We start from the raw sequence: 15,112 nt of genomic DNA, 5'->3' as shown, positions 1-15,112 counted from the left end.
AAGCTCTGCCTCCGGGGTTCACGCCATTCTCCTGCCTCAGCCTCCCGAGTAGCTGGGACTACAGGTGCCCGCCACCATGCCCGGCTAATTTTGTTTTTGTATTTTTAGTAGAGACGGGGTTTCACCGTGTTAGCCAGGATGGTCTCGATCTCCTGACCTCGTGATCCACCCGCCTTGGCCTCCCAAAGTGCTGGGATTATAGGCGTGAGCCACGGTGCCGGGCTATGTATTCTTTTTTAATTCAAAAGACTTGGCTATCTTTTTCTAATGCTATTGCAGGATAGTCAGATGTTTATATTTGTTCTTTGGAACTGAGTGAGGCTTTGCTTACTGCCTCATATGTGATCGATTTTCATAACTGTCACTTTTTTAAATTATTATTTATTTATTTATTTTTGAGATGGAGTCTTGCTGTGTTGCCCAGGCTGGAGTGCAGTGGCGCGATCTCGGCTCACTGCAACTTCCACCTCTCAGGTTCAAGTGATTCTCTTGCCTCAGCCTCCTGAGTAGCTGGGACTACAGGTGCACACCACCACACCCAGCTAATTTTTGTACTTTTGGTAGAGATGGGGTTTCACTGTGCTGGCCAGGATGGTCTCCATCTCTTGACCTCATTATCCACCCACCTCGTCCTCCCAAAGTGCTGGGATTACAGACGTGAGCCACTGTGCCTGGCCTCCATATACTTTAAAAATAAACGTGACAGCTCTGGCACGGTGGCTCGCGCCTGTAATCCCAACACTTTGGGAGGACAAGGCGGGTGGATCATAAGGTCAAGAGATTGAGACCATCCTGGCCAACATAGTGAAACCTTGCCTCTACCAAAAGAACAAAAATTAGCTGGGTGTGGTGGTGTACATGTGTAGTTCCAGCTACTCAGGAGGCTGAGGAGGAGAATCGCTTGAACCTTGGAGGTGGAAGTTGCAGTGAGCCAAGATTGATCCACTGCACTCCAGCCTGGGCGACAGAGTGAGACTCCATCCCTAAATAAATAAATAAATAAATAAATAAATAAAGTATATGTATTACAAGCTTTTGGGGTGTAAATTCCTCGTCTGTTAGCTCAAGCCAACCAACTACTGGATTTTTAATTTGATAGGTAGAACATGATTTCCCAATGGAGTTTTAATTTGCTTTTTTCTTATTATGAATGAGTTTGCACTTCTTTTCTGTGAACTCTCATGATATTTTTGCCCAATTTTCAACTGGACTCTAGTGTTTTTTTTATATAGCAGGGAAATTAGCACTTTAGGTGAGTTGCAAATATTTTCTTCCAGTTTGCTATTTGTCTTTTGAATTTGTTTATGGAGGACCTTTTGCCATGAAAAATTGATAATATTATCTAATTTGCCAATTTGTTCCTTTAAGTCTTCTTAGTTTTGATTCATCACGTTTAAAAGGCCCTCTGCCTCTTGGGTGCGTTAGTTCGTTTGGTGCTGCTCTAACAGAATACCTGAGATGAGTAATTTAAAAGGAATATACATTTATTTTCTCATAATTCTGAAGTCTGGGACGTCCAAGATCAGGATGCTGGCATCTGATGAGGGCCTTCTTGTTGCATCCTCACATGGCAGATGGCAGAAGGCAGAAGGGGCGAGAAAGCAAGACAGAGCTCCCTTCAACCTCAAACCCTCTTATAAGGCCCCTAATCCCATCCATGAGGACTTTGCCCTCATGACTTAATTACCTCTTAAAGGCCCCACCTCTTAATACTATAACATTGGAGATAAGATTTTAACCTATGAATTTTAGAGGGGACATACACATTCAAACCATAGCATTCCCCCTGTAGCGCCCCCTACCTCCCCAAATTTTTTTCTCACATGAAAATTACGTTAATTCTATCTTACTAGCCCCCAAATCTTATTCCAGCATCATCTTAAAAGTCTAAAGTCCAGAGTCTCATCCAAATCAGATCTAGGTGAGACTCAAGGCACAATGCATTGAGGCAAATCTACCTCCAGCTGTAAGCCTATGAAATCAAGCAAGTTTTGTGCTTTCAAAATACAATGACATAGACATTTTGATTCCAAAGGAGAAATAGGAAAGAAGATGTAACAGGTCTCAATGAAGTCCAAAACACAAAAGGGAAAACAGTATTAAATCTTTAGGCTTGAGAATAATCTTTGACTTCATGTCCTACTTTCCACCCCCTAGGGAAGCAGTTGCGCCCCCAAATCCCTGAGCAGCCCCACCCCCACAGCTTTGCTGAGTGCGGCCCATTCTTCAGTTGTCACATGTTGAAGTTGAGTGCTTGCAACTTCCCTAGGCTGGTGATGCACACGGGTGGCTCTACAGTTTGGGGTCTTGAAGGCTGTCCCCCGCCTGCTTGGCTCCACTAGGAGCTGCCATAGTGGAGACTCTGTAGTGGCCTGGAGGCTGTCCAAGATATTCTTTAAAATCTAAGTGGAGGAAGCCATGCCTCTGCAGCTCTTGCACTGCAAACCTGCAGAATTAGCACCATGTGGCTCACAACTTGTGCCCTCTGGAGCAGCAACCTGAGCAACATCCTGGACCAGCTTGAGCCACAGCAGAGGCAGCAGAGTGCTGTGCTGGAATGCAGGGAGCAGAGACCCGAGGCAGCCCTGGGCAGTGAGCCTCAAGGTACCATGGGCACCCTGGCCCCTCTCTCAAAACCTCTCTGCCCTCAAAGCCCTTCTACTCTGGGTCTTTGGTGGGCATGGCAACCTCAGAGATCTCTAAAATGTCTTTGGGGTCATCCTCCCACTATTTTGATGAACAGAACCTGGCTTCCATCTAGCCATACTAATCTTACTGAATAGCCACTTGGCCACACCCTTGGTTTTCATCTGGATACCCTTTTTTATTCTTTACATGGCCAAGCTGAAAATTTTTCAAATCTTTATATTCTGCTTCACTTTTAATTATAAATTGTGTCTTCAATTTTTTTCTCTTTTCTCACATTTTACTAAAAGTAATTAAGAGAAGCCATGCAGCTCCTTCAATATATTTCTTCTGCCAAATATTCTACCTAGTTCATTGCTATTAACTGCTTCCTTGATAGAGCCCTCAGGGACAGACAGAATTCAGCCAAGTCTTTTGCCATTTTATAACAAAGATGGCCTTTCCTTCAATTTCCAGTAAGATATTCCTCATTTCCATTGATACCTCATCAGAATAGCCTTTATGGTCCATATTTCTACCGACATTCTGTTCATGACCACTTAAATAATCTCTAATATGTAGGCTCTCTCTACAGCTCTCGTCTTCTGAGCCCTCACCAATATCATTCTTAATGCTTCATTTATGGCAATATAGGCTTTTCCTAGCCTGCTCCTCCAAATTCTTCCAGCCTCTGCCCATTAGTCAATTCCAACGCCCCTTCCACATTTTTAGGTATTTTTAATAGCACACCCCACTTCTCTATTTTAGTCTTTTTTGCCTCTTTAACAGAATACCACAGACTAGGTAAATAATAAAGAACAGAAATTTATTTCTTATAGTTCTAGAGTCTGGGAAATTCAAGATCAAGGTGCTGGCATCTAGTGAGAGCCTTCTTGCTCTGTCCTCACATGGCAGAAAGCAAAGGGGGTAAGAAAGCAAAAGAGAGCTTCCTTTAACCTCAAGTCATTTTCTTTTCTTTTCTTCTTTTTTCTTTTTTTGAGACAGAGTCTTGCTCTTATTGCCCAGGTTGGAGTGCAATGGCACGATCTTGGCTCACTGCAACTTCTGCTTCCTAGGTTCAAGCAATTATCCTGCCTCAGCCTCCTGAGTAGCTGGGATTACAGGTGTCCACCACCAAACCCGGCTAATTTTTTTTTTTTTTTTTTTTTGAGACGGAGTCTCGCTCTGTCGCCCAGGCTGGAGTGCAGTGGCGCAATCTCGGCTCACTGCAAGCTCTGCCTCCCGGGTTCACGCCATTCTCCTGCCTCAGCCTCTCCAAGTAGCTGGGACTACAGGTGCCCGCCACCACGCCCGGCTAATTTTTTTTTTTTTTTTGTATTTTTAGTAGAGACGGGGTTTCACCGTGGCTTCGATCTCCCGACCTTGTGATCCGCCCGCCTCGGCCTCCCAAAGTGCTGAGATTACAAGCGTGAGCCACCGCGCCCGGCCACACTTGGCTAATTTTTGTATTTTCAGTAGAGACGGGGCTTTGCCATGTTGGCCAGGCTGGTCCCGAACTCCTGACCTCGTGATCCGCCCGCCTCAGCCTCTCAAAGTGCTGGGATTACAGGCGTGAGCCACCGTGCCCAGCCAACTTCAAGTACTTTTATAAGGGTCCTAATCCCATACATGGCCTCACCTCTTAATATTGTCACATTAGGGATTAGGTTTTAACGTAGGAATTTTGGAGGGAACACAAACATTCAAACCATATCCCTGAGATAATTTAAAAATTTTCCCACAATTTTCTCCTGTTATGTTTTTGCTTTCGTTTTTTCCTTTAATTTGTTTTGTGTGTACAAATCGAACTTTACCCCATACAGTTACCTAGTTTCCAATGATCATTTACAAATAATTCAACATTTGCCACGTATTTGAAATATCACCTTTAACATATACCTAATTACTAGATGTATTTGGGTACATTCATGTATTTCCTATTCTGTTGCAATAATTTGTTCAAGTCTACTGTCTGCTTGTTTCTTGAGAGAAGAGTTTTGAAATCTCTGCTATAATTGCGAATTTGTCCATTTCACTTTTTTTTGTCCCATCAGTTTTTGCTTCATGTGTTTTGGAGTTTTTTTGCTAAATGCATAAACGTTTGGGATTGTTATGTACTGTTAATTGATCCTATTATTACAAAATGACATTCTTTGTGCCTGTTAATATTCTTAGCTCTCAAATCTACTTTGATAGTGGTATATCTACTCCAGCTTAGTATTTTTTGTTTTTCAGACAGAGTCTCGCTCTGTCACCCAGGCTCGAGCCCAGTGGCGCGATCACAGCTCACTGCAGCCTCGACCCCTGGGCTCAAGTGATCCTCTCACCTCACCCTTCTGAGTAGCTGGAACCACAGGCACACGCCACCATGCCTGGCTAATTTTTTGATTTTTTATAAAGACGAGGTCTCCCTGTGTTTCCAGACTGGTCTTAAACTGGGCTCCTGCCTCGGCCTCCCAAAGTGTTAGGTTTACAGGCGTGAGCCGCAGCACCTGGTCTACTTCAGCTTTTTAAAATTCGCATTAGCATGGCATATCTTTTTCTTTTTTTTTTTTTTTTGCTTTTAACCTATTTATATTTTTCATATAATTATACCCTTATTTATTATAATTTAAATATGACCTTTGTAATTTAAATATAACCTTTATATTTAAAATGGGTTTCTCAGAGGCATCATATAGCTGGGTGTTTTTTTTAATTCAGCCTGAAAATCTCTGTTTATTGGGATGTTTAGACCATTTACACATTTTAAATAATTTATTGAGTAAAAATCACATAATATGAAAGTAATCATTTTAAAGTGAACAATTCAGTGGCATTTAGTACATTCATAGTGTTGTGCAATAGCCACTTCTAATTCCAAAACATTTCCATCATTCCAAAGGAAAACCTCTTACCAATTAAGCACTTTCTCCCCCATTCTCCCCTTCCTCCCTCGTAACCACTAATCTGTGTTCTATCTCTATGGATTTATTTATTTTAGATATTTCATATAAATTGAATCATGCAATATATAACCTTTTGTATCTACCTTCTTTAGCATAATGTTTTGCAGCTTCGTCCATGTTGTGGTGTTATGCATACTCCATTCTTTTTTATGGCTGAATAATATTCCATTGCATGAATTACCACAACTGGTAATTTTGTCTATTTCGGAACATTCATCTATTTGGTAACCTGGTAACTTTATTCATCTGTTGATGGAAATCTGGGTTATTTCCACTTTTTGGCTATTGTAAATAGTGTTGCTGTGAACATGTGTGTGCATGTTCTTGTATTCAGTTCTTTCAGGTATAGGGGTAGAATCATTAAGTCATATGGTAATTCAATGTTTAACTTTCTGAGGAACTGCCAAATTGTTTTCTACGGTGGCTGAACTATTTTACATTCCCACCAGCAATGTGTCAGTTTTCCAATATCTTCACATCCTCGCTAACACTCAGTTTCTTTTTTTGATTATTGCCATTCTAGTAGATGTGAAGTGGTACCTTATTGTGGTTTCCATTTACATTTCACTAATGACTAATGAGATCAAACATCTTTTCATATGCTTATTGGTCATTTGTATATCTTCCTTGGCTAGATGTCTACTCATGTCTTTTACCCAAAGTCTAATTTGGTTGTTTGTCTTTTCATTGTTGAGTCATAAAGAGATCTTAATATGTATTAGATAATAGACTTTTATCCTATACCTGATTTGCAAATATTTTCCTCCATTCTTTAGGCTATCTTTTTACTGTCTTCATAATGTCCTGTGATGCACCACAGTTTCTAATTTTTATGAAGTGCAGTTTAACAAATGAGATGTGAGCAAAAGGGATGAGTGTAATTTCTGAACTGCAACCCTAGAAAGCACTGTGCCTGCTTCCTCTGCCCTCTCCTGCCCTACTGGCTGGGAGATACTGAGAGTTTTAACATCCCCCTTTGCCCCAAAGATGGATACTACTCACTCTGGAAGGCAGAGCTATCCCACCAGCCCTGGACTGCTCAGCCCTAGATTCTTACACGAGGTACAAATAAATATATGGTATTCAGGTCATTGAATATGCATTTTGAGGTCTTTACTATATCAGCTTAACCTATACTCTAGTTTTACAACTCCAGTGTGCCATACAAATAGTACCATTTTCTGGTTGTGCCATGATGAAGGTTGGGAAGCACTATGACCTGGACCATTTTTTCTCGGTCCCTTTTGCTGACCCTGCCTTCTCACTGCCATCAAGAGGGCAATCCTTTCCTCCACACCATCCAGGTGGTTAGCTTATAATGGTCCCAAAGATAAAGGTCGGATACCCCAACTCTTGCAGAAAATTGGAGCATATGTTGGCCATAGGAAGCCATTACCTCGCCTTGGGTAGCACCTGGGATAAAGGTTTGTGAGCCCTGGTGCTGGAAATCCCCAAATATGGCCCCTCCCAGGGGCCCAACACCCATGAAAGACTGTACTTGCATCATGGGTTGTCCTGACATAGAGTTCCCTCTCCCTTCCTAGCTGGGAGTCAGGAGTTCCACCTCCTCCAAAGAGAGACATTTTCATTGTTGTTCCCTCAAGTCCTCAGTCTCTTTCTCCTGCTCTGGCTGGCTTGGGACAAAACTGAACCTCCCAGTTTATCTTCCAGCCTCTGAGCTCCGTTATGATACAGTGAGCTGCCCAAGTTAAGGTGAACTGCAGATCTAACTTCTTTGCTTGTCGGTCCCCTTTGACATGCATCCTCAGAGCGCTCCTCTCCCAGGAGGAGCCTCCCACCCCTGGGGCTTCCTCACAGCAGCACCTTCGAGCTGAGGTGGTGGGCAGGAGCTCCTTGGAACCCTCCCTTCCTCCATCCGAAGAGCTTGTTCCTTTCCACCTCTGACTTCGGTGCCCTCCGCTCCTCCTCTCCCCGCATCGCCCCTTCCCTGTGCAGGGGCAGCGGTTGGGGCCTCAGCCTTAGTTCTTCCAGCTGGACCCTGGGATGGTGCGGGGCTGTGGCTCTGGGAAGTATCTGGGCCTGCACGCGGTTTGCATCATTGGGAGCACAGGCCTCGCCCTCCGGACTACGAGCCCCAGAGCCCTTCGCGCCGAGCGTTTCCCGCCTTTCCCCTGTCTCAAGTCATTGCCCAGAGGCCTCTGCGGGCCGGTCCTGCCTGACCATGGAGCTGCGGTCCCCATGTTCCCAGGGTGAAGGAGCACATGCGAGGCGGTGGTGCTTGTATCCGGGAGAACCAGGTAGGGCGGCTGCATGCTTCATAGAGGCCAGCCTGTGCCGACCGGGAGCTGTAGGACGGTCTGTGTCTGGGGCTGCTTATGGGTATTCGCGTGCATCTGCCGGTGCGCGGTCCGAGCCTGCTCACGAGAGCGTGTGTGTGTCTTCTGTCTTCTGTTGCTATGAGGTTTGCATCTGTGTGGCTGGAATAGCTTGTTTGTGGGGGCCCGCGCGTGACCTGTGTGTGCGTTACTGTGTGTGTCTCGGGCAGGATTGTGACGGGCCGTGTGACTGTGACGCCATCATCAGGTTGGTGAGATGGCGTGACCGCGTGCTACGTATCAGTCTCCTGTATGTTCCTCCACCATCTATCTTGACATTCATCCTGTGATAGTCTTTGGTCAGCTTCCATGCCTAGGAGGCCTTTTTGGCCAGACACGCCCGGCTGTTAAATTGTGACAAAGTGGTATAAAGCACTGCTTGCACAGAGTCATGGATTAAAAGGGTAACGTCTGGGCCAGGCGCAGTGGCTCATGCCTATAATTCCAGCACTTTAGGAGGCCGAGGCAGGCGGATCAGAAGGTCAAGAGTTTGAGACCAGCCTGGCCAACATGCTGAAACCCCGTCTCTACTAAGAATACAAAAATTAGCTGGGCGTGGTGGCGGGCGCCTGTAGTCCCAGCTACTTGGGAGGCTGAGGCAGGAGAATGGCGTGAACCCAGGAGGCGGAGCTTGCAGTGAGCCGAGATGGCGCCACTGCACTCCAGCCTGGGCGACAGAGCAAGACTCTGTCTCGGAAAAAAGGAAAAAAAAAAGGTAACGTCTTCCAACAAGGGATGTGGTATTACTTTTGCTTTATCACATGTCTTATCTACCTTTTTGGAGATCATTTGTATATAAGTAACACATATGTAAGTATTATTTCTTTTATAATAGGCCATCTTGTATTATTTTTAACCTCTCCCTCATATCATCACTCCCTCTGTTCCTCTCTTCCTGCAGAGGTAACCACTATAATGGATTAGAAAAGTATCCTTCCCATATATTTCCTTAGAATTTTAGTGCATATATCCCTTAACAATATTTTCTGGATTTCATTAATGCCAAAGTGTACATTTTAACATTCTGACATCAGAATACATCTTATGGTTGATAAAGTGTCATATTTTAATGATGTATTTCTTACTTGCACATGAAATAATAGTATGTCAATAATTGATAACATCTTAGAATCCTTGAAATATAGTATTACTGTTTTGCCTGCTTTTGAAATGTATTTAAGTATTATATAATATATATTCTTCTACAGCTTACTTTTTACTTTCAACATATTTATGCAATTTATTTGTGCTTGATATTTATAGCTTTGTTTATAAAACAATGGTAATTGTTTTATAAATAATCTATTTTCATTCTCCTGTTGGTAGATACTACAGTGTCGCTATAACACTGCTGTTAATGTGTGAAAGAGGTTTTATTGGTTCATACCTAGAAGTGAATTTTTTGGGACTTAGCGATATAGGTGTCCTCAGCCTCACTAATATTGTTAGTTAACATTCCCACTATTAATGTATGAGTTCATTTTTCCATTTGATTCTTTCCCTCACCAATCCCTATTGTCAGGTGTTTTTTCCAAAGACTAATTTTTTTTAGAGCAGTTTTAGGTTCACAACAAAATTAGGCAGAAAGTACAGAGATTTTCCATATGCCTTCCCCCAAAACCTGGATGGCCTCCTCCATTCTCAACACCTCCCATCAGTGTGGTATATTTGTTATAACTGATGAATCTACATTGATACATTGTTATCACTCGAAGTCCATAGGGTTCACTGTTGGTGTTGTACAGTCCATAGAGCATAAACCTGTAGCATAGAAGTTTTGGCATGCTCCCTGAGGTGAACCACAAGTCAAAGGGTGAAGTGGGAGAGGGAAGAAAAAACTGAACCTGTCATAATCCCTATCACTCAGTGTTTTTAAGATAATCCTTTCCCCAAATTGTACTTTCATCTACACAGAATTATGCAGGGTCAATTCCTGATGAGACTCACCACTTGCTCTACAGTATGATTTCCAATCTTTTAGTCAAAGGGAGCACAGGTCTCTGAATCTGCTGAAGAGATTCAAATCCTAAACACAACTCAGCCTGGTTGTGGCCCTGGTCATTTTAATTTAATTTTTATATTCTCTCTTAAATAGAGACAGGGTCTCTCCCTCTCTTTTATTTTATTTTATATATATGTATATATATATACACATTTTTTATTATACTTTAAGTTTTAGGGTACATGTGCACGACGTGCAGGTTTGTTACATATGTATACATGTGCCATGTTGATGTGCTGCACCCATTAACTAGTCATTTAGCATTAGGTATATCTCCTAATGCTATCCCTCCCCCCTCCCCCCACCCCACAACAGTCCCCAGTGTGTGATGTTCCGCTTCCTGTGTATGTTACATATGTATACATGTGCCATGTTGGTGTGCTGCACCCATTGACTCATCATTTACATTAGGTATATCTCCTAATGCTATCCCTCCCCCATCCCCCCACCCCACAACAGGCCCCGGTGTGTGATGTTCCCCTTCCTGTGTCCAAGTGTTCTCGTTGTTCAAGTCCCACCTATGAGTGAGAACATGCAGTGTTTGTTTTTTTGTCCTTGCAATAGTTTGCTGAGAATGATGGTTTCCAGCTTCATCCATGTCCCTACAAAGGACATGAACTCATAATTTTTTATGGCTGCATAGTATTCCATGGTATATATGTGCCACATTTTCTTAATCCAGTCTATCATTGTTGGACATTTGGGTTGGTTCCAAGTCTTTGCTATTGTGAGTAGTGCCACAATAAACATACCCATGCATGTGTCTTTATAGCAGCATGATTTATATTCCTTTGGGTATATACCCAGTAATGGGATGGCTGGGTCAAATGGTATCTATTCTAGATCTAGTTCTAGATCCCTGAGGAATTGCCACACTGTCTTCCACAATGGTTGAACTAGTTTACAGTCCCACCAACAGTGTAAAAGTGTTCCTATTTCTCCACATCCTCTCCAGCACCTGTTGTTTCCTGACTTTTTAATGATCGCCATTCTAACTGGTGTGAGATGGTATCTCATTGTGGTTTTGATTTGCATTTCTCTGATGGCCAGTGATGATGAGCATCTTTTCATGTGTCTGTTGGCTGCATAAATGTCTTCTTTTGAGAAGTGTCTGTTCATATCCTTCGCCCACTTTTTGATGGGGTTGTTTTTTTCTTGTAAATTTGTTTGAGTTCATTGTAGATTCTGGATATTAGCCCCTTGTCAGATGAGTAGATTGCAAAAATTTTCTCCCATTCTATAGGTTGCCTGTTCACTCTGATGGTAGTTTCTTTTGCTGTGCAGAAGCTCTTTAGTTTAATTAGATCCCATTTGTCAATTTTGGCTTTTGTTGCCATTGCTTTTGGTGTTTTAGACATGAAGTCCTTGCCCATGCCTGTGTCCTGAATGCTATTGCCTAGGTTTTCTTCTAGGGTTTTTATGGTTTTAGGTCTAACATTTAAGTCTTTAATCCATCTTCTCCCTCTCTTTTAAAGAGAAATGGGGTCTCACTCTCTTGTCCAGGCTGGAGTGCAGTGGCATGACCATAGCCCACTGCAGCCTTGAACTCAACGAACTCCCAGCCTCTACTGATCCTTCCACCTCAGCCTCCCAAGTAGCTGGGACTACAGTTGTGCACCACCATGTCCAGCTATTTTTTTTTTTTTTTTTAATTTGTAGAGATAGGGTTTTGACTTGTCCAGGCTGGTCTTAAACTCCTGGGCTCAAGCAATCTTCCCACCTTGGCCTTCCAAACTGCTGGGAATATGAGTGTGAGCCACTGTGCTGGGACTCATTTAATTTTATAAAAGAACATATATTCTACCACCCTATTCTACTGTCAGAATTTTATTAAAATTACCTATGTTCTTTTCATACCATAGATTAGACCTAAAATTGATTCCCACTTCACCCCCTACTGCTGCTTTGATTCCTGTTTCTCTGCACATACAATGGGCCACACCTGCAAAAATCACAAGGCTGACTTCAGGAATCAGTTTTGATCTTTGCTGTTGTATCTTAAAATTTTTTTTAACTTTTATTTTAGATTCAGGGAGTACCTGTACAGGTTTGTTACATGGATTTATTGCATGATGCTGAGGTTTGGGGTACAAATGATCCTGTCACCCAGGTGGTGAGCATGGTACCCCCTAGGTAGTTTTTTAGCCCTTACCGCACTCCATCCCTCCCCCCAGTAGTCCCCATTGTCTATTGTTCCCATCTTTATGTCCATGTGTACCCATGTAGTACCCTTATTAATTGTGTTGTAGAGCTTACACATGAGAAAGGGACTTTCTTGGATTCTTGTACATGGCTCAAGAGAAAATGGTTAGAACTGATAGAGACCCTGCCAGGCTGGTAGCTCATGCCTGTAATCCCAGCGCTTTGGCAGGTGAAGGCAGTTTAATCACTTGAGGCCCGGAGTTCGAGAACTGATAGAGACCTTAATTACCTGGTCGCTGTTTTTTCAACTGGGATTCCAGGAAGGAATCTCTGGTTAGATCCCACAGTATTCACAACTGATCCTTCCTGCTGTTGGCTGATGGGAGCAAAGCTCCACCCAGATTACCTATCTCAATTAGGTTCTTTGAAACTCAGGCCACTTTAGGGATAAAAACAATGGAATTCTATCTGTACAGGTGACTGTTACTCTAGTATAGGGCCATCCCATTTCTCCTTTAAATATCATCTCTTTTGAAAAAATTTTTAGAGTCGGGGTACATGTGCAGGTTACCTGGGTATATTGTGTGATGCTGAGGTCTGGGGTACAAATGACCCTGCCACCCACGTACTGAGCATGGTACCCACTGGTTACTTTTTCAATCCTTGCCCCCTTTTATGTTTTCATTGCCTCTTATGTTTTGGTCTTTGATGATTGCTTAACTGATTTTCTCCCAGAAGTCAGCTTTAAAATCCCATTCCAGAAGCTTACCGACAATTTATAAGGCCAGAAAAGTAAAAAGAAATCATATAGATTGGAAAGAACAAAATATAACTGGCCCCATTTGCAGATGGTATTATTTTCTACATAGAAAATCTAAAGGAATTTACAAACAAGAATATCACAACACACACATCCAGTGAAGCAGTTAAGTTTAAATCTAATACATTTACAGGAGCAAAAAATTACAAAACAATGATTAAAACTGATGAACTCAAAGAAGACCTACATAAGACACATATTGTGTTTATGGAGTGGAAGGCTCAGTATAGTAAAGACTTCCATCCTTCCACAATGAAATAAAGGCTTAATGCAATTTCTATCAAAATTTAAGCAGGGCTTTTGAAAACATAGGATGATCCAAAATTTATATGGAAGAGCAAAGAAAGTAGAATAGATAAATAAATTTTGAAAATGAATAATAGGTCAGGTGTGGTGGCTCACGCCTGTAATTCCAGCATTTTGGGAGACCAAGGCCAGAGGATTCCTTGAACTCAAGAGTTTGAGACCAGCCTGGGCAACATGGCAAAACCATCTCTACTAAAAATACAAAAATTAGCTGAGTGTGGTGACACACACATGTAGTCTAAGCTACTTGGCTGGGAGAATCATCTGATTGTGCAGTGAGCTATGACTGAACCATTGCACTCCAGCCTGGGTGACAGGAGTGAGACCCTGCCTCAAAAAAAAAAAAAAAAAAAAAGGAAAAAGAATAAAAGAGAGCAATCCGTATACAGCTATAGTAATCAAGACAGTGTGGCACTGATAGAGGGATAGATGCATAGATTTTTGGAAAAGAGCATTCAGAAACACAGAAGTAGGCCAAGCAATTCAATGGAGAAACAATATTTTTTTTAACAAATAGCATTGTAACAAGTAGACATCCAAAAAATGAACCTTGACCTAAATTTTATTCCTTATAAAAAGTTAACTCAAAATGTATCATAGACTAATTTTCACATTCGGCTTTAAAATTTTTGTGTCTGAAATAAACTGAAAACAAAACAATACTTTTAGAATGCAAGTAACTGACAAAGGATTTGTGTCCAGAATATATTATAACACAAAAAATAAGAAAAAAATCCATTATGAAAAAACTATAGAGATAGAGAATAGATTAGTAATTGCCAGGGGTTAGGGATGGGGAATGAGGAGAGGACAGAAGATGGGTGTGACTATAAATGGATAAAACAAGGGATCTTTGTGGTGTTATAAGTTTTATATATTGACTATTGGGAGTGGTAGTTACACTAATCTGTGCATGAGATAAAATTGTATAGAACTGCCGGGTGCGGTGGCTCATGCTTGTAATACCAGCACTTTGGGAGGCCAAGGCGGGCGGATCACGAGGTCAGGAGATTGAGACCACGGTGAAACCCCATCTCTACTAAGAATACAAAAATTAGCTGGGCGTGGTGGCGGGTGCCTGTAGTCCCAGCTACTCGGAGAGACTGAGGCAGGAGAATGGCGTGAACCTGGGAGGCGGAGCTTGCAGTAAGCCGGGATCGCGCCACTGCACTCCAGCCTGGGTGACAGAGCGAGAGTCCGTCTCAAAAAAAAAAAAAAAAATTGTATAGAACTGTACAGACACATACATAAGTGCACATAAAACTGGTAATGTTTGTGGATTGTACCAATGTCAAATTTGATTCTGTACTGTTATATAAGGTGTAGTTACCATTAGGAGAAACGAGGTGTGGGGTACAAGGACTAAATAGTACTATACGGTATTATTTGTATAACTTCCTATAAATCTATCAGTTTCCAAAAAAAACATTTTTTGAAGTTCCAGTAGAAAAAAACAGACAATATATGAATAGACTATTCACAGAAAATGAAATTGGAGGTAACATATTTGTTTTTTTGTTTTTTGAGTTGGAGTCTCTGCCTCCTGGGTTCAAGCGATTCTCGTGCCTCAGCCTCCCAAGTAGCTGGGATAAGAGGCACGCGCAACCACACCCAGCTAATTTTTGTATTTTTAGTTGAGACGGGGTTACACCATGTTGGCCAGGCTGCTCACAAACTCCTGACCTCAAGTGATCCGCCTGCCTCAGCCTCCCAAAGTGCTGGGATTACAGGTGTGAGCCACCACTGCACCTGGCCACAACATAAATATTTGAAAGGCCTGAATATAAAACATCTGTGGAACAGAATGAAGTGAATTTTTCACATCCACTGGGCCCTTACCTGGCACATATAAAATCAACAGCATCTGCATCCCCATTTATTGATCCAGAAACAAAGAAAAGCTTTGTTGAGGTATATAGAAACTGCTTCTACT

At 42.2% G+C, this 15,112-nt stretch overlaps 1 protein-coding gene across 1 annotated transcript in view; it reads right to left on the bottom strand.

Moving 5' to 3' along the window:
- The window catches only part of LOC129466308 (zinc finger protein 585B), a 224,412-nt gene that overhangs the window by 166,760 nt on the left and 42,540 nt on the right, over positions 1–15,112 (bottom strand). The window lies entirely within an intron of this gene.

This window comes from Symphalangus syndactylus, chromosome 17 (genome assembly GCF_028878055.3).
Source record: "Symphalangus syndactylus isolate Jambi chromosome 17, NHGRI_mSymSyn1-v2.1_pri, whole genome shotgun sequence".
In the NCBI taxonomy this organism is placed as follows: Eukaryota; Metazoa; Chordata; class Mammalia; order Primates; family Hylobatidae; genus Symphalangus; species Symphalangus syndactylus.
The sequence above is the reverse complement of the archived record's forward strand: the minus strand, read 5'-3'. Positions and strand labels throughout refer to the sequence as shown.